The following is a 27500-nucleotide window of genomic DNA, read 5'->3' on the forward strand; positions in this document are numbered from 1 at the left end:
TGGTCTTTCAAAATATCAGTAGAGCTGTCTGTTACAAAAAAAAAAGTATGTTCCTGCAGATCAATTTAAACTGGAAGAGATATATTATTGGTTCTGTTCTAAATAAGAACAATATTTTTGCATGGTCATGCTTTCTCCTGTTTTCATTTTTTTACAGATGTCTCCCCAAAAATAGCTCATCTTACAGAATGGTAAGGCAGAAATAGGCCAAGTTGAAGGGGATCAGCTGATCATTAAGCAATTCAAATTATGCTGGCATATTATTGTAGTGATTTCAGCAACAGAGGAATGCACATTAACATAGCCAAGAGGAAGAACATAAAAAGTAGCTACTAATTTGACCCCTTTAAAGGTCAGCCATGACTGATTCAAGGGGGAGGTGCTCATCTCTGATTCTGAGCCAAGGTAGCCTGCAGTATCTGAGAAATGCTTCTCTCATGTGACCAGCATGAAAATATGGAACAGTAATTTTTCCTGTCAAAGCACTAGCTATTTATGTACCCGCATTTGCCTGCTTTCGAACTGTCGGGTTGACAGGAGCTGGGACAAGTAATGGAACTGACCCCGATGCATGGCGCTCAGTTCTCAAACCCGGGCTGTCACCTTTCAAGTTAACAAGCCTGAATCCCAACTTTGTCGTGCTTTAAAATAAGTACATTTAGGTTTTTGTCCTAATCTTATAAACCCATGAACAATAATTTCCAAAATGATGCCCATACTACATTAGTATAAAGACTGCATGATAAGACTTCTATATATAATCAATGAAATAGTCCTGTTAATAGGGAAGGTCATTCTGTTTGTTTACTAAGCCAACAGAACAGTATGGTTATTGGTCATGCTCTGATCCCCACAAGCCCTGAAAACCTTATATGTGGAAAAGTTTGTGGAGTGTATAAAGATATATGGGATGTGACACATAATGTTACGTCTTGTGATAAAGGTCTCCAGATATTATTTTAACCACCTTATGACTTAGTTTTGTACTACAGTTCAAGGCTTGTTCTTCACCTGTTATGCTCTTCCAATCTTATAGAACAGGGGTATCAAACTGGCGGCCCGCAGGCTGGATGCATCATGCGCAGGCCATGCCCACTCCCGCTAAACAAAGGCAAAAAACGTGATACATCACCTGATGCAATCAAGTTTGACACCCGTGCTATAGAATCACTCACAGATTTTCATGCTGTCACAATCTAACAATCTTCACAGGAATTAAACAAAGTGTTGTGACACGTTAAGATCAAAGAAATATAGCATAAATTCCCTGGGACTATCGACTTCATGTATATATACTATCAGGAACAATACACACGTGCATGCATACACAGATGGAAGCAGAAGGGGAATCAAAGAGGTCAGGGGGTAATAAAATGGAAGAGGTGGATTTCAGATACTGATAATTATGTAATAATGGCATTCACTCAGAAATGAGTTGTTAAGTATGACATAGATGTTCTTACATTGGTGAGATTATTAAGATTTATAATGTTATAAATCTTTCTGTCTAATTAATCCAGGGGAAATAGAATTCGAGCTCTTAAGGTATTACAGCAATTTACAATGACCTTTTTTCAATTATTTTGTTCAAGAACGGTAACTTCAGTCCACAGAACTGTGTGCCATTTGCCATTTGTCAATGACTTAAGACTCTTGTTATTTTTAATGCATCTATCTATTTATCCAGATTCATCCATTCTTGTATCACTGTCCAATTTACAGTGATTCTGCAAATGAAAACAAAGAAACAAATGAAAAACAGTCATAAAAACAATGGACAACCTTGTCCAAAACTCATTCTAAAAAGGAAATTTGGAAATTGGATTACAATTGTCCAATATTGTCAGGTCTAACAATAATTTCTTGAGGAAGGAATAGACCACAATCTTCTTAAATGCAGGTGGAATTCCTACCTCACTAAGGGATCCTCAGTCTGGGGCCTATCTACATAACATCTCCCAGATAGTTCTGACAAGTGGCAAGCATGCTGGTCTAATTGTGGCCAAGCCCACAGTTCCAAGACCTCTCACCATTTCATTGGGACTAAAGGGGTTGGACTGGTTATGCAACATGCTAACCAGCGATTGGCTATTTTCCTCTTGGTTGGCCAGATAACATGTGGTTCTATGGTCAATTTGTTGATTAGTTTCTTTTTTCAGTCAATATCCAGCCACATGCAGCCCTGGATGGTAGAAATGAAACCACGGTTATCCAATAGGGTTGAAACATAATAAAGAAAATGAGGTATGGCAGGGATAAGTCGTCTTCCACTCCTTTTGCATCTTTGTTTCATATTCCACACAGGGTTCTGCAAAGAAATTGAGACTGAAATCACTCCCATTTTAAACTGTTTTAACATCCATGTTCAAAGGCTAAAGGAGGATTTAACAACAGATTAACCCCCATTTAAGATCACAAATAGTTAAGAAGTATAAAAACCAGACAGTTACCTTGGTCTCCAATTGTAGTTAAGACTGTGTTAACTACAATTTAACTTGTATTAATTCCAGAAATCAGACAAAGCTTGAGCACATCATCATTTAGCATGTTGGATCTGAAAGCTGTGGTGCTCATCTACTGCTGCCATTTTAGCTTGCTTGTATAGGAGTGAATGATTCTTAAAGAGAAATCCACTGCCAGGCTCTGTTTCGCTATTTGCTTTTGGCTGCCATTGAAACGGGGAGGGTGGGGCTGGTATTTGGGAGGGGAAGTTTAAGTACAGGAGAGATTGTAAAAAGGGAGTTTTGGTCTTACCGTCTACTGCGCATGCTGGAGATTAGTGCTTGGTGTCGGTCAAGGCCAACCGTCCTGCATACCAACCTGATGATGCTCCTTGAAGATGGAACTCACATAACACCTAAGGGATTTGCAGATTGGACACTGGGATGAGGGTTACCAGGGGGAAGGGGTTTGGTCACATATTGATATGTATGATTTCGCACGCTTTTTCCTCAGATCTTGCTTTGCTTAGCTGCTATCTTTTCATAACCATTAAAAGCACTCTTAATTCTGCAAAATGGAGTTAAGTGGTTTCTTTCTTGGTTGCTGAGGGAGGCCGGCTTGACATTAAGCGAGATCTCACTTTCGCACTCATCCCTGAGCTAACACCTTCCGAGGGGAGTGTAAATAAAACCAAAACCTTCAAAGGGATGTCTTACCCAGGCAGCGACCAGGAGGACGACATGGGGGCGGCTGCATCCTCGTGTCCCTTGGAGACAAAGCGGATGGCGGATCTGAATTTGGAGGAACGATCCATCTGCCCCAGGTGGTCATTGGAAGTGGGACAGAAGTATGACTCTGAGGAAATTCCGGCTGGAGTTACCATAAGGCAACATCGGTGGCCGGCAGCTGCTTGGCAGGATGCCAACGAAGGGAACCTTATGATGTCCCAGTCTATGAAACTCTTTCAAGAGGCTTGGGAGAGACGACATTTACGTGAATGCGGTCCTGAAAGAGAAGCTGATCTCCCAGACTTAGAAGAGAGAACTGCAGAAGCCCTGTTCTGCCCAAGGGGGGCCCTGGGAACAGACAGTGGAGCTGATCAGGATGGGGAAGCCCTGGCAGCGGCAGCCGCAAGAGCCCTTCCAAGAGGAGGAGCCCCCCCCCCCGCAGATGCCGGATGGCAAAAGTTCCTCCGCTTGGTGTGAAATTTGGAGGTGACCCAAAGGAACTAGGATTTTTCCTGGTCCAAGTCTGGAATTTCATGCAACAGTTCGTAGAGGATCTCCCCACAGAAGAAGCCAAGGTAAGAGTTGTTACTATGGCGCTGGAGAACAAGGCAGCGGCATGGATGGTTGCACTGCATAATGATAACCCCCCTCTGCTAAGAGACTATAATAGGTTTATGGCCACCCTGAGGAAACACTTTGATGACCCGCTCACAGAGCGGAAGGCCAGAACCAGAATGAAAACCCTTACCCAGGGGAAGAACCCAGTGGCTGATTATATTCAAGAGTTTCGTGAATTGTCCATTTATATGTGGGAAAGGTCAGAAGAAGCTCTAATGAACAGTTTTATGGATGGCTTAAACAAAGATATATACCAAAACTGTGTAAACAGCTCCCCCCCACCGTAACTTGCAACACTGGTACGAATTGGCAGCAGACGTGGAGATCGATCTAGCCAGAGACAACTACCACGAAGACCAATTCGAGAAATTAAAGCGACTCTTTGCAGCTGAACCCGTTTTGAAACACCCAGATATGGAGGCACCATTTATCGTTCAAGCTGATGCCAGTGATGTGGCGGTGGGGGCAGTATTACTTCAAACGAACGCTGAAGGAAAATTGCAGCCATGCACTTACACCTCTCGCAAACTGGCAGAGATGGAGAGACAATGGGCTATATGGGAAAATGAAGCTTTTGTGGTCAGATGGGCTTTGATGACCTGGTGACATTTCCTAGAAGGGGAGAAACACCCTTTTGAATATGGACTGATCATAAAAATTTGGAAGCATTGAAGACCACATGTAAGCTATCTCCTAAACAGGTGCATTGGGCACAACATTTCAACCGTTTCAACTTTACCCTCAAGTACATTCTGGGTGGAAGAACTTCATGGCTGATGCCTTGTCTAGGCTTCCCCAATACAACAGCTCTAAGCTGAGTGTAGTTCACCCAGTCATCCCAGCAAAAAGTCTACCGGGAAAACCCCCGAGCCTTCTCCAAGATGTGGCCCACCCTGAGACCCTATGGAGGGAGATATCGATGGACTTCATTGTCGAATTGCCAGAGAGTCTAGGAAATACCATGATTTGGGTAATTACTGACCTGTTTTCCAAACAATTTTGTACCTGTTCCAAAATCCCATCAGCTAAGTTGTTAGCTAAGTTGTTTATTTCACATGTATACCGGTTACATGGAGTACCTGAACACATAATTTTGGATAGGGGGGTCCAGTTCACCCCCCTCTTCTGGAAGGAGCTCCGCCCAAGGGCTAAACTCCGCCCACCATCCTCAGACTAACGGGACTTGTGAACGGACTAATTCTGCTTTGGAACAGTACCTCCGGTGTTTCATCAATTATCAACAAGATAACTGGGCTGAACTATTACCATATGCTGAGGTAGCATACAACAACTCTGTGCACAGCAGTACCGGCTTGACCCCTTTTAGATTTGTGTTTGAACAGGACTTTGTACCAATTCCTCAGTTGCCTCGACAAAAACCGCAAATTTTGTCCCTCTCTGAGTGGAGTGACCAGCTTCGCCAAATTTGGCCCATGACCCACAAGGCGTTGGAGGCTGCTCACCTTCTGCTGCGCACAAGAAACAGGCTGACAAAAAGAGGTTGAAGCAAAGAGAGTACAAAGTGGGAGATCGAGTGTTTTTGTCCACCAAGTTTCTACAAACCACCCAGAAATCAAAGAAACAGGCCGAAGTATGTCGGTCCTTTCCCTATTGTGAAAATCATTAATCCTGTTTCTGTACAATTGGAGTTACCAAAGTATCTTAAGTGGATTTATCCTGTGTTTCATGTAAACCTGTTGAAACCAGAGCACACTTCTTTTTTTGTGCGCCCCTATCTGCACCCCCTACCCCTCTTCTTATTGAGGGAGAGCAACACTTTGAGGTTAAGGAAATCTTGGACTCCAGGAAACATAGGAATCGAATTCAATATCTGGTATCCTGGAAGATTTTCCCCCCTCCCAGGCTGAGTGGGTTGATAAATCTCATGTTAGAACTCCTAGACTCTTATATAAGTTCTACACTAAGTACCCTGATAAGCCTTGATCATGTTTGAATCATACATGTCTTATGTTGTCTTTTCTATTGTTTTATTTTCTTGCAGGGATGACTTCTTTTCCTGAAGGAGGGCCGGATGTCAGCCTCTGTTTCGCTATTTGCTTTCGGCTGCCATTGAAACGGGGAAGGGGTGGTGGTATTTGGGATGAGAAGTTTAAGTACTGGAGAGATTGTAAAAAGGGAGTTTTGGTCTAATCGTCTACTGCGCATGCTGGAGATTAGTGCTTGGTGTCGGTCAAGGCCAACCGTGCTGCGTACCAACCTCATGATGCTCCTTGAAGATGGAACTCACATGACACCTAAGGGATTTGCAGATTGGACACTGGGATGAGGGTTACCAGGGGGAGAGGGTTTGGTCATATATTGATATGTATGATTTCACACGCTTTTGCTTCAGATCTTGCTTTGCTTAGCTGCTATATTTTCATCACCAGTAAAAGTACTCTTAATTCTGCAAAATGGAGTTAAGTGGTTTCTTTCTTGGTTGCTGTGGGAGGCCGGCTTGACATCCACTTCTCAATATTGATGTTTTTCTAATCATTGTCTGAACTGGGATTCCTTTACAGGACGATGCTTGTGTTTAAAACATAGTTGTATCCCACTGGCAGATGTGCCAAATAAACCTTATTTTAAGTGACAGTTTAAAGCTCTCCATGCCAGCAGATCTACTTACGAGTAAAAAGGGGTTCTTTACTTATCTGTGGTTCTGCTAGCTGAGACAATTCTATTCTCTTGATTCAAATTAAGCCTTCCTCGTCAAAAGATTGGCAATTGATGAAGGGCTGCAACTGGCTCTATTGTCAGAAGAGCTCTTTATTTCAAGAGGAACGTTGGAGCTGTTCCAGTCACAGATCTACCTGTTTATTCAGAGCTTAATCTGCTGCAGAATGGGCACTTGCCCACAATCTGTTTGTCCGTTTACAAGTGTAAGCTCCTTACCTGCAAACAGTAGAAGCAGAATTTCGCAAGGGAGGGACTCTTTAACACCCTTGACAGCCATAATACCTTCTCATAAAGAGTAACATGCCCTAACTACAGTGGATGGTCTAGGTCAGAGGTGTCAAAACTTACGTCATCATGGCAGCATCCCGTGACGTATCAGGATTTCCTCCCCCCCCCCTTTGCTAAACTGAGTGTGGCCGTGGCCAGCACGTAACGCATCCGGCCCGCGTGCCATGTATTTGACAGCCCTGATCTAGGTGACTTCTGCTGAGTGCTATGTCAAATGTTATCGGAGCTACAGGTTGTTATATCAGGCTTGCTGTATGATAACGACCCTTTCTCTGGTTTTGATTCATTTTTTTCCTCAGTGCTATCTATGAGTTATGATAGATGGTTATCATTCTTCGGTGAATGGAGGGCTGGAATTAAGACTGGCTAACATATATGGGGAGGTGTATCTGTGAGTTAACTTACACATTACATTTGTGGACAATAGATTTCTTTAGTTTTATGCTGAGAAGTTATATTTCCATTTTGAGATTACATTTTCTGGTAGAGTTAAATCTAAAGTTTAAGATTGCAGTTTCTCTCCATTCACCAGTCACTTAGCATCTGGATCAGTGATGGATTTCTAAATTTTTTAGAACCTATTCTGTAGTGTGACCTTTTTTGTAGGCATGGTTGGGCGGTCATGTGACCGGGTGGGAGTGACCAACTTGTAAAATGTGGTGAAACTCATTTAACAACGCTCTTGCTTAGCAACCAAATTCTGGGCTCAATTGTGATAATAAGTTCTCTTTCCTTTTCTTCCTTCCTTCCTTCCTTCCTTCCTTCCTTCCTTCCTTCCTTTCTTTCTTTCTTTCATATCTCTTTCTTTTCTTCCTTCCTTTTCCTTCCTTCCTTGTGTCTCTCTCTCCCTCTTTCTTTCCTTCCTTTCTCTTCCCTTTCTTTCTTTCTTTCTTCCTTCCTTCCTTCCTTCCTTCCTTCCTTCCTTCCTTCCTTCCTTCCTTCTTTCTTGTGTCTCCCCCCCCACTTCCTTCCTTCCTTCTTGTGTCTCTCTCTCCCTCTTTCTTTCTTTTATTCCCTCCTTTCTCTTTTCCTTCCTTCCTTCTTTCTTGTATCTCTCTCTCCAACTTTTGTTCTTTCTGTTTCCTTCTCTCTTTGTCTTTCTCTCTTTGTCTCTCTCTTTTCTCTCTCTCTCCCCCTTCCTTCCTTCCTTTCTCTCTTATTCTTTCTCTTTCTTTTCACTCTCCCCCCCCCTCTCTCACACACACACCTTCCAGATGCAAAAAAATCTGTTTTGCCAGCAGGGAGGCTGGCAAAGAAGCCTTGTTCTCCTGCCACCCACAGCTCTCAGAGGAGGGAGGCAGGGAAATGGCCTCATCTTTGCCTTCTTCCTCGAGAGCTGGCTTCTGGGATGGCCAGTCTCTCCTGCCACTGCATCTTTCACTTGCTTTCCACCCGGAGGCTCTGCTGGCAGGGCGCCTCCCATGAGACTGGGTGTGGCGCAACATACAGTGAATATGCATCCCATGTCTACTATTACTAGTATCACCACCACCAGGGTAGTGGCGGCAGCTGGTCTTTGCTTCTGTGGGTCTGGCTGGTCTCTGCTCCCCGTGCTTTGCAGCGTGGTTGTAGATAAACGCCGCTGAAGTGGCACTTCACTTGCTGCAGCTCAGACACCGGGGAGGTGGGAGTACCACTTTCCAGGTTTGGGGAAAGGCGGCCGGGACCAGGCTGCACAGCTGATGGAGTCAGTGGAGGACTTGATAGAATCAGTGGCCCCAGCCGCCTTTCCCCAAACCCGAAAAGCACTACTCCCACCTCCCCAGTGTCCGAGCTGCAGCAAGTGAAGTGCCACTTCAGCGCCACTTATCTCCAGCCAGGCTGCAAAGCACAGAGAGCAGATACCAGCCGCTGCTGCTGCTACCGAGCTGTTCCTGGTTGTGGTGATACTAGTAATAGTAGACATAGATGCATCTTCGCTGTATGTTCTGCCACACCCAATCTTGTGGGAGGCTAAATGGGAGGTGCCCCGCTGTCTGAGCCTCCGGGTGGAAGGGAGCAATGGCGAGAGAGGCTGGCCGTTCCTGAAGCCAGCTCTCGAGGAAGGAGGCAGAGATGAGGCCCGGGCTCGCTTTCTTGCCTCCTTCCACCGAGAGCTGTGGGTGGCAGGTTACCGCCCGTTGCAGGTGCCCAGCGCAGCCTCGACCCCTGCTGCCTCCAGGCCTGTGCAACCTCCCCTCCAGCTCACCAACCTGAGGACGCTGCCAGTTCTGCTGGGCAGCCTCTCCTTCATGCCGCATTGCCAGCTGCAGTTGGGCTTTTGGCACCCCTTCCCGGCTGGGAGATGCTCCAGGACAGCCCCACCACCCTGACCCGGCACTGGGTCGGTCAGCAGCCTGCGCACCACCACCACTTGACCTTTATAAATGGAAATTAACCAACTTCTTTTAAACTTTCCATTTCAATGAGAATTTTTCTAAAACTTCTTAAATTCTCATTGAAATTGAAAGTTTAAAAGAAGATGGTTAATTTCTGTTTATAAATTGGCAGCAGGCCAGGAAAGCATCCCCTGGAGCTGAGCCGGCCAAGTGTGGCTTTGGAGGCTGAAAGGGAAGCTGTGCCCCCCACTAGGTGCACCCTCCCCTTGCCGGACTTTTGGAGCTTCTCACCCACCCGCCTCGGCTGCCCAAGGTCAGTATAATATGCCAGAGGGTGCTTCATCTCACTCTGAGGAATATTGTTGCCTTGGTAGGACATCTTCCCTTTGAGGCCGCACCTGCAATGTGGGAAGAAGAGCAGCAGAGGCAAAATGGCCTTTCTGGGCTCGTCTGAAGAAGTCCGCCCCCCTTCCTTTTCTTTGAGAAGCGGTTTGCAAAGTCCCGGTTTTGCAAGGTGTTTGTCAAAGAGAAGGAAGTGTGGGCTTCTTCCAACAGCTGAGTCCGGCAAAGGAAGTGGGTTGGTGGGGCAAGCATGGTGTGTACAGGCGGGGTGAGAGAGCGAGAGCGCGAGAGAGCGGCAACCGGGTGGGGGAACCAACGAGCGAGGGAAGGCCAGGGGAGGGACTGGTAGGGGGCCTCCGGAAGTCATGGTACGTGAACGCATGCTGGATTTCTGGCACTGGTACGCACGTACTGGACTGGCTGAAACCCACCTCTGATCTGGACCTTTGCAACACGAAGTTAGCATGTTTGTAGCACATTAGGATGTGAATTGTGTCCTTTGTTAAGACATATTCCTATCATATAATAGTACACTTCTTTGTTCTCCCTGTGTACTTGGGAATTTTTAAGAAGTCATTTCTTTTCATCATTGCAATACTTTTTTAGCAGAACCTATTTGTGATATTTTGTAAAGAATGATGTTTTGTGTTTAGATAGTCTTAAGACTACCATGATGTATTATTGTAAGTTTGAGCAAAACTGTATATATATAAAAGCATCTGGGGTTGTTCGCTGAAGTAAACACTTAAGGGTATTGAAAAAGTGTAGCACAATGGACTTGGGTGAAATTCAACAGGAAAAATCTTTCAAGCAAAGATTCTCTCCTCAGAATTGGAAATTGGAACATATTCTGAAGGCTTCAAATTTCCCTGTCATTCTGCATCCACTCACAAAGTATGCTTTGACAGGGTCTACCTTTCTTTCCAGCCTTCTATTTTTAAAGCCTGACTTTCAGAGCAGGAGAAGAGATAATTTGAACTCTCGGCAGTCAGTGGCAAGGAAAAAAGAGTGATTTTTATCACGTGTTTGTCCCTCAGTGTGTTTTATAATATATAATCAATTTTAATTCTAGCAGATAAGAATCACTCTGATGTACAGCTTTAAAATCAAAAGCAACTACTATATTTATAAGTTATTTAGTATAACTGTTTGAACCTTCTTTCCAAAATAATCTACCCAAAGCAGATTACAAGTAATATTAATACAAATATTAATATCAAAATTCAAGAAATATGATTTAGTGAAGTAGGGAAAAAGACCCTCGCATTTCCCTCTGAGAAATTGGTTGCACTGACCTTATTGAGAATCAGACGGAAGAATCCACTAGCATTGGGCACACTAAAAAATTGATTTAGAAGAAATACTTTGGACATTGTGCAAGCGACTCTAGAAGATTGATTAATGAATAGGAGGGAGATGCTATGTTCACACAAATGCTCAAAGCATTTCTGAATTATTTTTGGAATTAGCTCCTAAAAATTTAGCTAAGCAGAATTATATACAATACAATACAATACAGTACAGTACAGTACAGTACAATACAATACAATACAATAGTAGAGTTGGAAGGGACCTTGGAGGTCTTCTAGTACAACCCCCTGCCTAGGCAGAAAACCCTATACCGTTTCTGACAAATAGCTACCCAACATCTTCTTAAAGACTTCCAGTGTTGGGGCATTCACAACTTCTGGAGGCAAGCTGTTCCACTGATTAATTGTTCTCACTGTCAGGAAATTTCTCCTCAGTTCTAAGTTGCTTCTCTCCTTAGTTTCCACCCATTGCTTCTTGTTCTACCCTCAGGTGCTTTGGAGAATAGTTTGCCTCCCTCTTCTTTGTGGCAACCTCTGAGATATTGGAACAATGCTATCATGTCTCCCCTAGTCCTTCTTTCTCTTAAGCTAAACATACTTAGTTCCTGCAACCATTCTTCGTATGTTTTAGCCTCCAGTCCCCTAATCATCTTTGTTGCTCTTCTCTGCACTCTTTCTAGAGTCTCCACATCTTTTTTACATTGTGGCGACCAGAACTGAATGCAGTATTCCAAGTATGGCCTTACCAAGGCATTATAAAGTGGTATTAACACTTCACGTGATATTGATTCTATCCCTCTGTTGATGCAGCCTAGAACTGTGTTGGCTTTTTTGGCAGTTGGTGGCTGTTGTTTTCTTCTTTCTTAAATAAGATATACTATAGCCTTACTTTTCAAGGTATAAGTAAATTCACAAATTAGTAAAGTATAACATCCGCTGAATTTGAATGCACGATAATACAACCGTTGTAAATACATGGTGGTTGCCAATTCCCCCAATATTTGATTCTGTGGCCCTGGAAATGCTGCCGTAGTCATATAGGCAAAGACTGGTCATCAGCCACTTTTTTCCAGTGGCATTATAACTTTGAATGGTTGCTAAAATGTGATGTAATTAAACAAAAAAAAAAACCAGTGAAAAATTAACTTTGCAATTATTTATTCAACAAAAAATTAGCATATATCACACTTCCTTCTCTGAAAGAAATAACTACATCCTTAGAAAGTGCTTGTGGAGTCAGAGCTCCTGCTGAAACAGCGGTTGGAAGCTGCAAATGGGCTCTTTCACCCAGCTCTTAGGGAATCAGTTCCGTTCTTGGAACACTGTTTTACCCCTTTATTACCCAAGAAGTGGACCTTTGCAACATATTTTTCCTGGAGTTGTGAAGTTGCATCTGATGCAGAAGGTGGGAGCCTGGAGATTAATTGGAAAAATCTATTCCGAAGTTGCTTCGTTGAATTCTCTCCTATATCGTATCACAGACTGCCTCAATAAATCTGGGTCTGCCTTAAAATTCTGTCCATTCTTTTAAAGAGTACCTACTGACAATCTCATCTCCTTGTAATGTCCATAGGATTTGACTGTGATGTCCAGGCTTCTCAAAAGTAACCCATACACTCTGGAATTTGCTGTCTTCAGAAGTATAGTTAGACCTAAGCCTTACCTTGTTTAGAAAAGTCCTGAAAATTGTTATTGCAACAAGTCTTTGGTCCGTAACATGTGTTGAGCGACCACTGGCAAATTTATATTAGTTTTATACTTTTGTTCTTGTTTTGTGTGTGTGTGTGTGTGTGTGTGTGTGTGCGTGCAATCCCAAAGTCCTAGTGCTTGGGAATGAATGAATAAATTAATTCACAATCACATATTAAACAGTCTCTTTGAATTCTTCAGCCAGATCCACTGTGCTCTTTCAGAAATGCCAGTAAATTAAACATTTCCCCCAATGGGTGCTAGCCATGTTGTTTAGCTATTTCAACAGGGAAATATGTGGTAGCACAGAGAGTCAAATATTTGGCTAAGAGTTGGTTCCTGTTGGAAAGAAAATGTTAGGCTTAAAATGGTGATTGCTTCCCTTTTGTGGGTACATAGCATTAGGAAAAAGAAGAGTGTGGCTTCTTTTTTGTTCTTATCAATAAAAAATTATTTTTAACTGTGTATAGTGTATTTCATTATTTAGGTTAGATTTGGCTTTGGAGGTTGGATTACTGGAGTTGGATTTACTGTTACTCAAACGGTTAAGTGATGAAAAGGGTTATAAAGTGGCCACTTTACCAGTTATGTACAGCAGTTGCTATAGGCTGTGGCTGATTCATTAGGGTATAATAACTTGGTCAGTGTAGTGTAAATTGGCTCTGCGGATACTAAAGATAGGTGAAAGGTTTTATATCCAGATCAGCCTCCTAAGCCATTTTATGCTACCCTTAAAATATATTTGTCATGTATGTGTTAGATTTGGTATCTTCAAAGAAGAACCAAAACAGAAATTTGTTTATATTTTTTTGTTCCTAGGAGGAAAAACTAAATCATATGCAACATTTATAAAAAAGAATGTTCACATAAATACAATTATATTTTTATTTATCAGATCAAAACATTTTATTTAGAAGAAATTGGTATATGATCTGTCCAAAGGAAGACTGAATTTGTTCAACTGTAGCATCTTTGATCCTTAATTATTTTCCTTTCCTTGATGTATAACCGCAGAACAGTAAACGAGCTAATTCTTACCAACAACTGGAAAGTTGATGATTTTTCTCTGAATTTTGTAATAAATTTAGAAATTCCAAATTTTACTTTACAAATTCTTTGCAAGACTAACTGAAAGAGATTTCTATGTTGAATGAGTGGGAATAAACAATTGTTTGCATTTATTTTGTAATATAATTGTACCACATTTCTAGTTAAAGATGCTTGACAAAGGCAAAAAATCATTATGCCTACATTTTGCTTAAATTATATGATATTTAAAGTATATGATACTTTCCCCCTGTAAGAACCAGTGTTGTCTAGGCACATATATGTTTTATGTAATTTTCTTAACTGATTGTCTTTTGCCGCACCAGTGATTCTCTACCAGGGCATATCCTTAATTTTGTGTTGTAGAACTAAGAAATTATGCAGTTTGAAATAAACAGAAAACAGTGTCTGTTTAAAATCTATCTTCATTGTTTGTATTAAAGACCCAAGAACAGACAGATCCCGTGTGCAATCGTGGGCTCTTCCTAGACTCACAATTGAGTCTACGAGGAACAGATGACAGTATTGGTTAGGAGAACTTTCTGTTTCATGCCAGTTTCATCCCTTCCTGAATTGGGAGGCTCTGTTTACAATCCATTATCTATGCCCTAGTCATTTCAGATTGGACTACTGTAATGTGCTTTACATAGGGCTGCCATTGATGAGCATCCAGAAGCTCAACTGGTACTGAATGCAGAGATGGAGGCTGTTATGTGTGCTCCCAGAAGAGCATATATTACACCTCTGCTCCATGAACAGCATTGTCAACCACTCAGTTTCTGGGTCCAATTCAAACATTAAAGCCCTTAATGGCATGGGACCGGGCTATCTGAGGGACTCCTTTCCCCGATTATATCCACCTATCCCATTTGATCTGGCAGGAAAGGCATGATGCATGTACCATCTTCCAGGGACCTATATTTGCCTACTGAACAGTCTATCTTCCCTCCCCTTTTCCATCCAAGGTCAGGTTAGCTACATCCCTGCTATCATTTTGGAAATCCCTCAAGACCTACTCATCAGACCTGGGGATGGCAGGGTAGCCAAGATTTTCTTGATGGCTTTACTGTGGTTGATCTTTTCATTCTTTCCATATGATTTGTGCATTTTACTTTTCTATATAACATTGTCATTTTCATAATGACATTTCTATTTTTATAATGATTGTTTTTGTATATTTGTTGTTTTATTGATTGTGGAATGCTGCCCAGAGGTGGTTTTTTTTGTGAAATGGGCAGCCACGACATAAATGTGATTAATAAATAAATAACTATGTTTTTTGTGAAATGGGCAGCCATTTATTAATCACATAAATGTGATTAATAAATAAATAACTATAGATCTTCTTAAAAGTATATGTTATTTTGAATTTGCCCAGGAAATGTTTTCATAAGCTTGTACATAAGCCATACATGTTTGATTGCTGCAATTCTAAAAATGCTGTGATTTTAACCCAATAAAGATATGGTAAGTAAGATATGCAAAAGATAGTTTACATAAAGCTTTTCCATCACTTAAATATTTTAATTTAGCTTTCTGGTGATTTAAATTTGTGCTCAGCATTGCCACAAAGGTATTGTTATAGGAAGCGATATAGACTATGAAACATTACCCATTAAGGAGATACCATGTCTTTAAATTATGGCAATTTCTTAAGATTTTAAAACAAAATGAGCTCTTGGAGATGTGATTAATAGCAGGGAGATGAGGATAACACTGGGTCATCAGTGGCACTCCATTACAAAAAGGGTTGAACTAATAAAGGCATTCATCTATTTGACCAATAAAGCATTTGAATGATATGCTTGTAGTTTTTATCATACAGTACTTCCTTTTCACTGAAGAAACCGATTTTACATGTCTGAAAAGAAGCACATAAGAAATTCAGTTGTAATCTGTAGATATTTTAATGCTGAAATAATAGGCTGGCCATGCAGCATTATGCATTAGATTTCAGATTTGTGCCATTTGAATTTAAAAATTCTGAAAATGGAATGCTTGCCTCTGGGTATTTTTTGTTTTTTGTTTTGTTTTTTTAATAGCAAAATTACCAAGATTCCTGGGATAAAGCAGAGAAGATATAGAAGACAGAACTATACAATAATTACAGGTCATATGAAGTACTACATCATCTAGAAGACTTTCTCCAGTTGTCTGCATGAGTGTATGCCTACAGACTGTTTCTGCTGGGACTGCCCATTCAGTTATGTGCATACACAAAGATGGATGAGAGATACCTTTGAAGGACCCAGGCTAAACCTTCTGGAGAAAGTGAATAGTATGTCTAGAAAGAACTAGCCACAATGACAACAGTTCTAATATGAAGAGATTTCAAATAGACACATTGATTTCTTCTACTTTCCCTATTTATTTATATGTTATTTTATTTACTTATTTTTATACCAGCAAATCCCCTATAAGGTGACTTTTAACACCAGCACCTGCTGCTAGTATATATACAGCATGAATAGGTCTCAATACTGTTCTCCCTTCCCAATGTTCTGTTACTTCCTTCCCCAACGCCTTTTCAATAGTAAATATATTATTGAATATATATATATATATATATATATATATATATATATATATATATATATATATATATATATATATATATATATATATATATATATATATATATATATATATATATATATATATATATGTGTGTGTGTATAGTTAGGGTTAGAAGAAATTTTCTTTCTTGTGCCTTACTTTTGGGTGTGCCTGGATGTAATCTAATCAAAATATATAGGCATGTTATTGTCATGTTTATTTTCTGCAACACCACCTCAGTGTAATAAAAAATGATCATGTAATTGTTTCTAATTAAGTTCTGATTAAGTCCAGATATCATTTTGAGTCCCTTGTGTCAGTTTTATCATTACTAAATATGCTACATGTTAGCCGACATCCTCAGTGACTTAATCAGAACATTGATCTATTTAATCAGAATTATCTACTTGATCATGATTGGCAGTGACTTTCCATGGTCGAAAACTCAAGGCAGGAGTTTTGCTAGTTGTATGAGAAGGATTTGGAGATTAAATCTGGTACCATAAAAATATTACATGAAATACAAATACAAATATTACATGAAATACAAATACAAATATTACATGAAATACAAATACATGAAATACAAATTAATATAGGTACATGTATCTAGGTAAACAGCAGAAAGAAATGCTTTTAAATGATATTTTATGTTCAAGAACCAGTTTAGTATAATAGTTAAAGGCATCAGGCTAAAAATTGGGAGGCCATGAGTTCTACTGATAGCCCAGACTGGCTATCATTTTGCCACTAAAGCAGTGTTTCTCAACCTCAGCAGCTTTGGGATGTTTGGACTTAAACTCCCAGAATTCTCCAGCCAACCATGCTGGCTGGGGAATTCTGGGAGTTGAAGTCCACACATCTCAAAAGTTGCTGAGGTTGAGAAATAGTGCACTAGAGAAAGGAAGGAGCTCAGTTCAAGTTAAACAAGAGGAATATAAAAGAACAGCAGTTTAATTGAACGTAAGTCTCCAGAGTCAGATGAATTATATCCTAGTGTGCTAAAGGAACTAGTGGAGCAACTGAGCAACTGTTAAATGAATCTTGGAAAGTCCCAAGAGTACTGCTGAATTTCCAGACAATTGGAGGACAGCAAATGATTCCTAAACAATCAGAAAAAGATGGCCATGAGAAGTTACCGACCTATCAATTTGTTGCGTATTGTGAACAAGCTTTTCAAGCATATTGTTAAACAGCACATTTCTGAGAACTTGGATAGAAACACAACAGTTGATAGGTTCAGTATGGGTTTGAGACAAACAAACCTTATCTCCTTTTTTGACAGTGTTAACTAGCTTAATAAGACAGACTTTTTTGTGATATCTTCATTAATGATAAAAGATAAGAGTTAGATAATGCAACTGTTAGAGGTTAATTGGCTGAATGGGCCATAGGAAGAGAGTATGCATAAATGTTTCCACATCTGTTTGCTGATTATTATAAAGTGCCACAGGCTCTGCCTTGAGCCATGTGTTTTTCAATGTATTTGTTTATGACCTGGGGTGATGAGCAAATTTACAGATGGCACAGGATGAATGGGTAATACATTAGAACAGAAAGATCATGTTCATAAAGATTTAGAGAGGTTTAACAGAGAACCAAATGAAAGGGAAGAAAGGTCTTGCACACCGAGACAAAACATGCAAAAAACATGAGCATAAAATAGTGAATACTTGAACCAGGTGGCTGAAGTTGTAGATCTACTTGTTCTAGTAGATTGCATTGAAAACAAGCCAGCAGTACAATTCAATTGCTAATAACTAATTTAATTTTTATTAATTTTTTATTGTTTTATTATCTTTTTATTATGATCCATTACAGCGAGAGGGACAGCATATAAATTTAATAAATAATAACAATAATAATAGAAAGAGTGAATGCTGGAGACACACAGAGTCCAGGTTACAGGAAATATTTTCTCATTGTATCCTGTCTTTGTCAAGCCTTATTTAGAATATTGTCTTCAATTGTGGGCACTGAAGAAAAAAAAAGGACTTTAAAAAACTGGAATTCCAAGGAAGACTACCATGATGGTGCCAGGACTGGTGTCCAAGTCCAATGAAAAATGATTAAAAGTACTAAAAATGTTTAGCATGCAGAAGTGAATTGAGGAGGGTATATGACAGCAGGCTTCATATACCTAAAGGGCTGTAAACTAGAAGTGGAAATTGAGTTGATTTCTTTTAACCATCAACATCCAGAACCAATGGGTTAAAATAGCAATAAATTAAACTCAAGTTATATATTAAGAAAAAAAGGCTAATTTATTATTATTTTATGGTTGCCCATCTTAAAACACAACTCTGGGTGTCTCACAACAATAAAAAAGCTATAAAAAGCCATAAAACAATAAAACAACTAGTGATAATCTGTCATCTAATAGAACAAATTGTACATGAAGTGGTATGCTTATTTCATAATCTCAAAGAAAGGCTATCTAGCCAACTGTCTGAAATGCTTTAGAAGAACTCCAAGCAGGAGATTGGATGAGATTTCCTTTCCTGAGATTCTGTAATCTGGTAAAAATGCACCTACGTACAGATTATGAAACAAAAATCACCTGGATCACTAACATCTAGACTGGAATCCTGATAGTATAGATCTCACATACAGTAAGATAACAGAGGTGGTGTACGTCAGAGAAATTTGAGAGTTCTTGAAAAAATTGGAAGGAACTACAACAGTGAGAAGGTTAGACATGAGAAGCAAACATGTATTAAATTTGGGTGTAATGGAGAAATCTATTGGTCACCACAGGTGCTTCTTTGATATCTTTGTGCTAACATAACATAATCCTAGTCAGTTCTAGAGGAGATCAACCCTGACTGCTCTTTAGAAGGCCAGATGAAACTCAAATACTTTGGCCACCTAATGAGAAGGACGGACTCACTGGAGAGGAGCCTAATGCTGGGAAAGATTGAGGGCAAAAGAAGAAGGGGATGACAGAGAATGAAGTGGCTGGATGGAGTCACTGAAGCAGTAGGCGTGAGCTTGAATGGATTCCAGAGGACGGTAAAGGACTGGAAGGTCTGGAGGAATGTTGTCCATTCCGCCAGACACTACTTCGCAACTAACAACAATGTAAAATCCAAAACATCCAGAACAGAATTATATCTAAAGAGAGGAAACAATGTTACAGAGTTCTTCTGTAAATTAGGTTTATATGCCAGCACCACCCAGCCTGAAACATATCTATTAGTAAGAAACTAATATCCATCAAAGTTTAGTTTGATCAAAATTATTTAGACTATAGCACTTAAAAATATGCACTTTCTTCCCCTAATGAGTAAGCCAAAATTTCAAGTGTGAAACAAAGAATTTTGTGTGTGTGTCTCTCCCCCCCCCCCCATTCTAAGAATCAGACTGGTTGCTTAACTGAGCAGTGTCCAAATGTTTTAGAACATTACTGTGCAATATTTTCGTAACTGATGCTGTTTAGTGCACCTTGATTAACTTCATTATATTTATTCATTCTTACATTTCTGCGTTGATGTTTTCAGTTTTGAAATAGTGGTAACTTAATTTTGAACAGAACATGACTTCTAGAAGATACGTTTATTTATTTGTTCAATTTATATAACCTCACACTTGCTAGATGGCTGTAACAGCATGGGGTTGGGGTTGGCCTTATTGCCCAATCAGACACATTGTGTTCTGGCTAAAGTACAGTTCAGAAATGTATCTTTGAACAGAGAGCATGAGGGGACATTCTTAATTGCCTATGGTAATTTCCATACCATAATTTGTCAGCACACTTAAAATCTGCAAAGAACTGTGTTTTCTTACCACCTTCCTAGTATGTAAGAGTACAGTTTTAATTTTTACCTCTCTTTTTAATACACATGCGATTGGCTGTGCTGAACTTTTATATGAGTTGACAAGTTTATGTGTGGCTCATAATATTCACAATATTTATTTTAGAGGCATGAAAAACATTCTAATTAATTACTGTTTGTAAGAGGCCTGTGGGAAAATGTGATTTAAGACTATGCTTTCTCTTTTTCACAGCTGCATGTCATGTATTTCTCTATAAAGATGTATGTAAGAATCAATAGCTGCACTTCTGTTGCCTTGTCCCACTCTCGTAAAGCGGTTCTTTTACATCCATTTTCAAATGGGAGGAGGATTGAAACAAATGCACACCTTTTCACACAAGCATTATTGACTGAGTTGCAGTTGAGTGAGTTAATATAGCTAATCATTTAGTTAGTGCAATAACTAAGGAGTACAAATTACTTGAGTAACCAGCCTATAAGTTAATGTAGCTGATGGTTTAGTTGGTGTAATTATTGAAGGAGTAAAATTACACTTGTTGCAGGGTTATAAATTGATGTAACTGACAATCCAATTAGTGCAGTAACAGGTACCATTTACTCAAGTTCCAGGCATATAAGTTGATGTAACTGGTCATCCTGATAGTGCAATAACTAAGGACTACAGTAAACAGTAACAGAGTTGGAAGAGATCTTGGAGGTCATCTAGTCCAACCCCCTGGTCATGCAGGAGACCTGTAGTAGGGATTCGAACTGCCGAACTGCCAGCGATTCTGATCAACAAGCTCAGTGTCTTAGCCACTGAGCAACCTAAATTCCTCTAGTTGCTGTGTTATAAGTTGATGTAGCTGATGGTCTAGTTAGGGCAATAACTAAGAACAAATATCTCGAAGGGGTTGCATCTTGTTTAAAGGCACCTGGCGCTGTATATTCAAGATCCCATTGTTCCCAGCAGTGGCCATGCAACCTTTTTTCTACTCCTCTGAATGTCAGAAGGATGACTGTTTGTTTGCCTTGACCTCTCCCCAGCTGTTTACTCTGCAATGCTGCCGCTTCAACCTTGGTTCCCTGAGACTGGCCCCTTTCTCCTCCCTGCTCTGTTTACAGTTGTCCTACCCAACGTCTCACCTATGAAATCTGTTGATTATTCCACCTGGTTAATGTTAAATTGCTCTTGCAAGAAGATGTGTTTGTTCATAAACACAAATGCCAGGGCTCTTGTTTACTGTACCCATGGCAGCAATCAGTTATTAAACAAATATGGCTTTGTTTGCGGGCGTGAGCAGCAGTTTAGCCTGCAAGGTCGGGGGGCCGGTTGGGGGGGGGGGCTTTAAAAGCTAGTGTTTTGATAAAAGAAGAAAACGGGAACTTGTCCCTGGAATGTGGTTGAAACTGACTTAGGTTTGTTTTTCTTATCTTTAACTTTGGATGAAGGGGCTGCAAAGATTAGCAAGTGGTTTGGTGGTGTTTTTTTTTTTTTCCAAAGAGATTTCCTTAGTGTAATGATAGCTATCCAGTTGTTTGCTTTTTTTCAGAAGGGAGGGAGGGAGGGAGGGAGGGAGGGAGGGAGGGAGGGAGGAGAGAGAGAGAGAGAGAGAGAGAGAGAGAGAGAGAGAGAGAGAGAGAGAGAGAGAGAGAGAGAGAGAGAGAGAGAGAGAGAGAGAGAGAGAGAATGAATTTCTGCAGGACGGCTAGCACAGTAACAGAACATCTGATGGCTAGAAAATTCTGTGTGGATCAAGCAAGGAGTTTAAATGTCTAGGACAAAAGGATAGGGGCTGTCCTCCAGGTAATCGCCAAGGGGAAAAAAAAAGAATAGCCTTTGAATATGATTTAGTTGCTTTGTAATTGTGGAATGGGGTGTCTGTGAGCGTACGCGTGCAACTCAGTAATGTTGGTGTGAAGGTGTGTGGGGTTTAGTTAAAAAGCTATTGGTGCTTCTTCGGCACATTGTAAAGGGAAGGCAATTGTTCTTTTGTTTTAGAGGAGAATAATAAAGCCTTTACATAATGGCAGACCATAGTAAAGAATCCGATTAATATTCCTTCTGTATATTCCTACTATATATAGATCAGTTTGGTTGCTTGCCTCCAGTGAATTCTCATGTGCTAGCCTTAAGTTTGAAAGCATATCCACTACTTAATTTTTTTTTCATTTCTAGGAGGAAAATTGACAGCAATAATTACTCCTTTCATATTGTTATGCAAAGAATCTGGAGGTGGGGAGAAACATTACTTTCCCCTTCTCTTTCCTCCACTGACTTCATGGCCACCACCCACAAAGCAATGGGATACTGTTCCATTGAATTTATTGGGACAGATACGAGAATTTGCTCAATTTCCATTAAAATGAGTGATTGTGGAATTGTTACATTTGACAGACTATATTGCATATAATTCGAATATCAGATGACATTGGTTAGCATTTAGCTTTACTTCTCAAAGAAAGAGAACAATAAGCATGGGGAATAGGAATATTTGTTTTTAATGCTTAATGAGAGGCTTTTAAGGTTATAGTCAAGAGCTGCTATTAAAATAAGAAATTGTATGCGCCCAAGAAAGTTTTGAAGGCTCTGATTAAATGATTGACCTGTTTAGTCAGCCAGGCAAGCAAGTCAGAAAATGTTTGCAAAATTCGGAGAAAAATTTATTTACTAACAGATTACTATGACTTGATCCATTCTGCTTGTTATGATTCCTAAAGCAGTCATGGTGCTTGGCACTTGAAGTCATTAATTGTGATTAATCAGTTCATCTCTAAGGGGGCGGAGGCGAGAGTTTGACTGCTTCTAAACTATATTATGTTATAGTTTAGCAAAGCACCACTTAATTTTGCAGATTATTATTCTGCAGATTAAATTAGTTGGAATATAATTTACAGAAAAACTTACTTCTAGGCATAAAATGGATCAGATTATGGAAGGAGTGTTTTTCTAATAATAATTTATGAATGCCATAACACGTTTGGATTAAAACATGCTCTTCAAGAAATTAGAATTGTGAATTTAAAATTTATAATTAAATTTATCGCTCTCCACTATATTATATACCACATATCTAGGTTACCTCAAAAAATTAGGACTGGTTTACATAATACAATTGTATATTATATATATTGTAACTGTGAGTAAACCCTCCATTGGTACATGTTGAGACTCGCCGTTGTAAAATAATTCAGTAATGTTGGGCATCTCTCTACTCAGCCAGATCAGAAGAGAGCTTGCTTCATTCATTGATTACATTTGTCACATTCACAAGGTAAAATGTGTGTTTGTTAGAACTACTTTTGGTCAGAGGTAGAGATTGCTAGAATCTGGAAGTAAATAAGGAATTAATTGCCCTACTCTATGCTGTCTTACCTTATTCAGACCTTGCCTGGAGTAGTGCATTCATTTCTGTATATCCCATATTTAAAAAGACAGTGATAAACTGGAATAAGTCCACAGAAAGGTTGCAGGATGGTGAAAAGACCTAGGTGTATTTAGCTTGCAGAAGATAAGGTTTAAAAGGGACAATCCAGTTGTCTTTAAATATATGAAGAGCTCACTTGCTCCAAAAGTTAAATCTAGAACTAAGGGGATGAAATGTAAATCTAAATACAGATGAGGCATTAGGAAGAACTTGGCAGTAAGAGCTGTCAGTCGGTGGAAGAGGTTACCATATGGAGTGGTTCTTCCTCTTCACTGTTTTCAAACAGAGGTTAAAAAGTCATCTGGGAATGGTTTAATGGATCCTGCAATGTGCAGGAGGTTGGACCTGATAACCTCTTTGGTCCCTACCATCTCTATTATTGTACAAATTGTGGCTGTAGAGAAACTAATAAAGAAAATGAAAATGCAAAGAGGCTGCCACAACCCACAGCGGGTAGGAAATAAAAGAGTTTTTGAAAGCACCAGAACACTATCAACACTACAATCAGTATACAATCTGTTTGAATACACAGAGTGGTTTGTGCAGGAAGATCTACCCTTGGCTTGTTGTTGAAGGAAGCCTTTTTCCTCCATCTTAGGTCTTTAATAAATAATATAGGCATTCATTTGCTTGTGGAATGGATTTCACCTCCCACCCCAAGTTTGCCACTGTAACAGAATCGCTAGCACCCATAGCTAGTGCTGCTTCAAGAACAACCTTGTTTGCAAGCATGTTTTCTCCATATTTTTCCACACTTATAAAAAGGCATTGTTCGTATGTCCTTAAAGAGGAGGGCATAGTTTACTTTGACACACACAAGTATTGGGAAAACATGCCGTAATATATAATTTTAAAGACAGACAAGTACAGGAAGACTTTTACTACGGCTCTGGTGTTCCTCTGCTTTGAGAGGTATCTTTTTATTCAGAAAGAGCCCGTTTCTGTTCTGGTAATGCGTCTGATTAATAATTAGTGTGGTAATTAATGATTAGTGCAGCAAGTCATTAGAAAGAGGCTGGGAAGGGCAGATCAGATAACATTGCTGGCCTTACATATTTGCTCAACTAGGCCTGGTGGGGGAGTGGAGTAATGAGTGGGTAGACAAGAGGGTAGTCTTGAACAGATGGATGGCTGGTTAAGTACTTTAGACACTGGGAAATATTAGAATCACTCAAAAGATCATCATGGTTATTACGTTTTACACCTCCTTTCCTGCTACTGCTCCAGATACACATTGAAATGCCAAGCAAAGACAATCTGAGAGCCAGTTTGGGGTAGTGGTTAAGGCACCACTGGGAGACAGTGAGTTCTAATCTTGCCTTAGGCACAATGCCAGCTGGGGGACTTTGGATCAGTCCCTCCTTCTCAGCCCCAGGAAAAAGGCAACAAGAAAACACTTCCAAAAATCTTGCTTACAATACTGTGGGGACTTTATCCAGGCAATTGTTAGGAGTCAGAACTGGCTCAAAGGAACACACACATACACCAACAACAATAGCAGCAACAACAGCAGCAGCAACAATCTAGTTTAATAAAACGACAAGTGCCTCACTTTTCTGACATGGCTGCTGTGCTTTTAATAATGTCCCCCCATTCATAACTTTGTTGTATTACTGACTATTCAACTGATAAGGCAAAGAAGAACTGCATGGGCATTTGGCATATGCATCAGATTTAAAATGCACTGAAATTTGTTTTGGATATTTGTGGATTTCTTTTTACCCATACAAAATTATGAACTCAGGCTTTGTTGTTGTTCTTATTCTTGTTGTTGTTGTTGTTGTTGTTGTTTTAGATCTCTGTGAAGTCAGAGAGATTGCAGAGAACCAATCCGTATTTGCTCTTTCTGGCCCATACCTGGGAGTGGAAAAGTAATAGAACATTCCCTACCTATTCATAGAATAACAGAGTTGGAAAGGACCTTGCGGTCACCTAGTCTAACCCCTAAACGAGACCCTATACCAGTGATGGCTAACCCTTTCGTCGCTGTGCACTGAAAGCATGCACACATGGGTGTGCACCCATAATGCAATGCATGTGTGATCCCCCTACATGTGCCCCACCCCTGTGCATGCACGCACAACCCTCTCACATGTGCCCCACCTCCCTTGTAAGCACATGACCCCACGCTTGCACGTGCAACCTCATGTGCTCCCCCTGCCCTCCCCCCATGCACGGCAGAGGCCCAAAAACCAACTAGCCAGTGTGAGGTGCGTATGCATGCACAGTGGCGCTGACCTGGGGCAATGGCTCACGTGCCCGCAGAGAGGACCCTGCCATAGGTTCTCCATCACGGCCCTATACTACTTCAGACAAATGACTGTTCAGTATCCTCTTAAAAACCTCCAGTGATGAAGCACCCACAATGTCTGGAGGCAAGACATTCTACTGGTTGATTGTTCACACCTCCTTCCTTCTATTTTCCCCACAAACAACATCCCTGTGAGGTAGATTGGGCTGAGAGAGAGAGAGACTAGCTCAAAGTCACCCAGCTGGCTTTCATAGCTAAGGTGGGACTTGAGTCTCACAGTCTTCCATTTTCTAGCCTAATGACTTAACCACTAGACCAAACTGGCTGAGTAATGCTGAGGAACTCTGTGTTTGAAGATGAGCGTGGTTCTAAAATTAAGGAAAGAAACATAGTAACATATGCAATGTTGATGACTACTCTGATAGCTAAAAAGCAAGGCTTTTGCAAGTTTTAATAAATAAAAGTCAAAGAGCCCAAGTTAAAAATGGGACTAAGATTAAACATAATTTTTATGACTGTCCAGGAATAAAAAGTAGTTTTACTTTTTTCTCCTGTCAAAATTACTTCCTGCAGTCAATCAAGCTGACAACTGGAACCTTGTTTTAGTAACAGGTAAGATTTTCCAGGTTGTTCCCTGACCTAAAAGATTTGCATTTGCAAATGGAATTCAGCTAGAGGATTTCTGTTTGCTGCACTTATTGTAAAATAACTCTTTAGTATTGCAATTCTTCCTCTAAATGTAAAAATTTTATATGAGTCTATTATTAACATTTTTGATATAGATATTGCTGCAGCTTATTTAAAAGCTTCATAGCAAACAACATTCAGAAACTCTGAAGGACTTTCAAGGATAGTATTTTGAATTCAGCAGAAAATTAGCAATTAACTCCTATATTTTATTGGGCTTGAGCATCTTCCATTTGTCAGTGACTCTTGAGGCCCCTGAGTCATATTCTTACCTGCCCATTGCCATTTTGGATGTAAAGAGATCCAGAAAGAAAAATATGCTATCATACATAATTATACCAGATAAACCTTCTTGGGTAGATTAAAAGAATAATTTTGCCAAAATTATTGTCAAATTAAAAGAATAATTTTTGAGGAAACACATTTTATTTCAAATTAAAAGAAAGCTCTGGATCATCTGAAAAAATGGAGGTACCTTTGTGATTATACACATTTGTACTTCTATGCACGATTACAAACTGGTAGTCTTGGCTGTTTTACAAGAATGGTATTAGATATCTGTTCTTTCCTGTTTTCTTCATTGCTTTTGACTTAACCTTTTCTTTACTGCCTCTCCTCATCACCAAACTCTTCTTCCTCTTCATTCAAGAGAGCATAGGAGGTTACTATTCTTCTTGCTGAACAAATGCTAGTACTGGTTAAGAAGTATATTTTGTAGCTCAGGGTTGAAATGAGGAATCCTAAGTGCTTTCTGAGCTTGGTTGTTTTCTTGCAGATGTTTTATTAATCAAACTAGGTAACATCATCAGTGTTAGTAAGAAGTGAGGTTTGCTCTCAATTTATATTCTACTGGATTGCTCTGTCAGAAAGTAGATTGTCAGGGCAAGCCACTATAAATTGAGAGCAAACCTCATTCCTTATTAGTACTGATGATGTTATCTAGTTGGGTAATGAAATGTCTTCAAGAAAACAACCAACCTCAGAAAGCACCAAGGACCCCTCATAAATGCTAGTCTTTGGGCCAGCAACTAAGGATGCTTTTAGGATATAATAATTTGTTTCAGTTCTCTTGGAGCTTTAGTAATCACTTCACTGATATGTACCTTAATTGACCCTAAGCTTGGGATGAATGGAATTTCAATCCTGAAATTCTCAAATAAGTAGCTAGAGAAATTACTTTAGCCTGGAAATGCACCATTCCATCCGTTCCATCTCTTTTGAAGTACTAAATGAAATTTCAGATTTCAGATATGTCTAGACATAGACAGTGTGTGATAAAGTTGATAATGCATTAATCATTTTTAACAACAGGTAATATGCATAATTTATGGTGTTACAGTGCTATCTTTTTGATATTTATGA

The 27500-nt window shown here is 39.9% G+C and overlaps 1 protein-coding gene across 13 annotated transcripts in view; it reads left to right on the top strand.

Annotated features, from left to right (window-relative positions):
• The window catches only part of FOXP1 (forkhead box P1), a 657906-nt gene that overhangs the window by 375783 nt on the left and 254623 nt on the right, over positions 1–27500 (top strand). The window contains exon 1 of one of the 13 annotated variants that reach the window (XM_081937961.1): positions 21115–21191. The exons of the other annotated variants lie outside the window; for them this stretch is intronic. The gene's annotated coding sequence lies outside the window, so the exon portion shown is untranslated. Of the gene's footprint in view, positions 1–21114; positions 21192–27500 lie in introns of those variants that run through there. 13 annotated transcript variants of the gene reach the window in all.

Source organism: Natrix helvetica (genome assembly GCF_964273705.1).
Source record: "Natrix helvetica genome assembly, chromosome: 1".
In the NCBI taxonomy this organism is placed as follows: Eukaryota; Metazoa; Chordata; class Lepidosauria; order Squamata; family Natricidae; genus Natrix; species Natrix helvetica.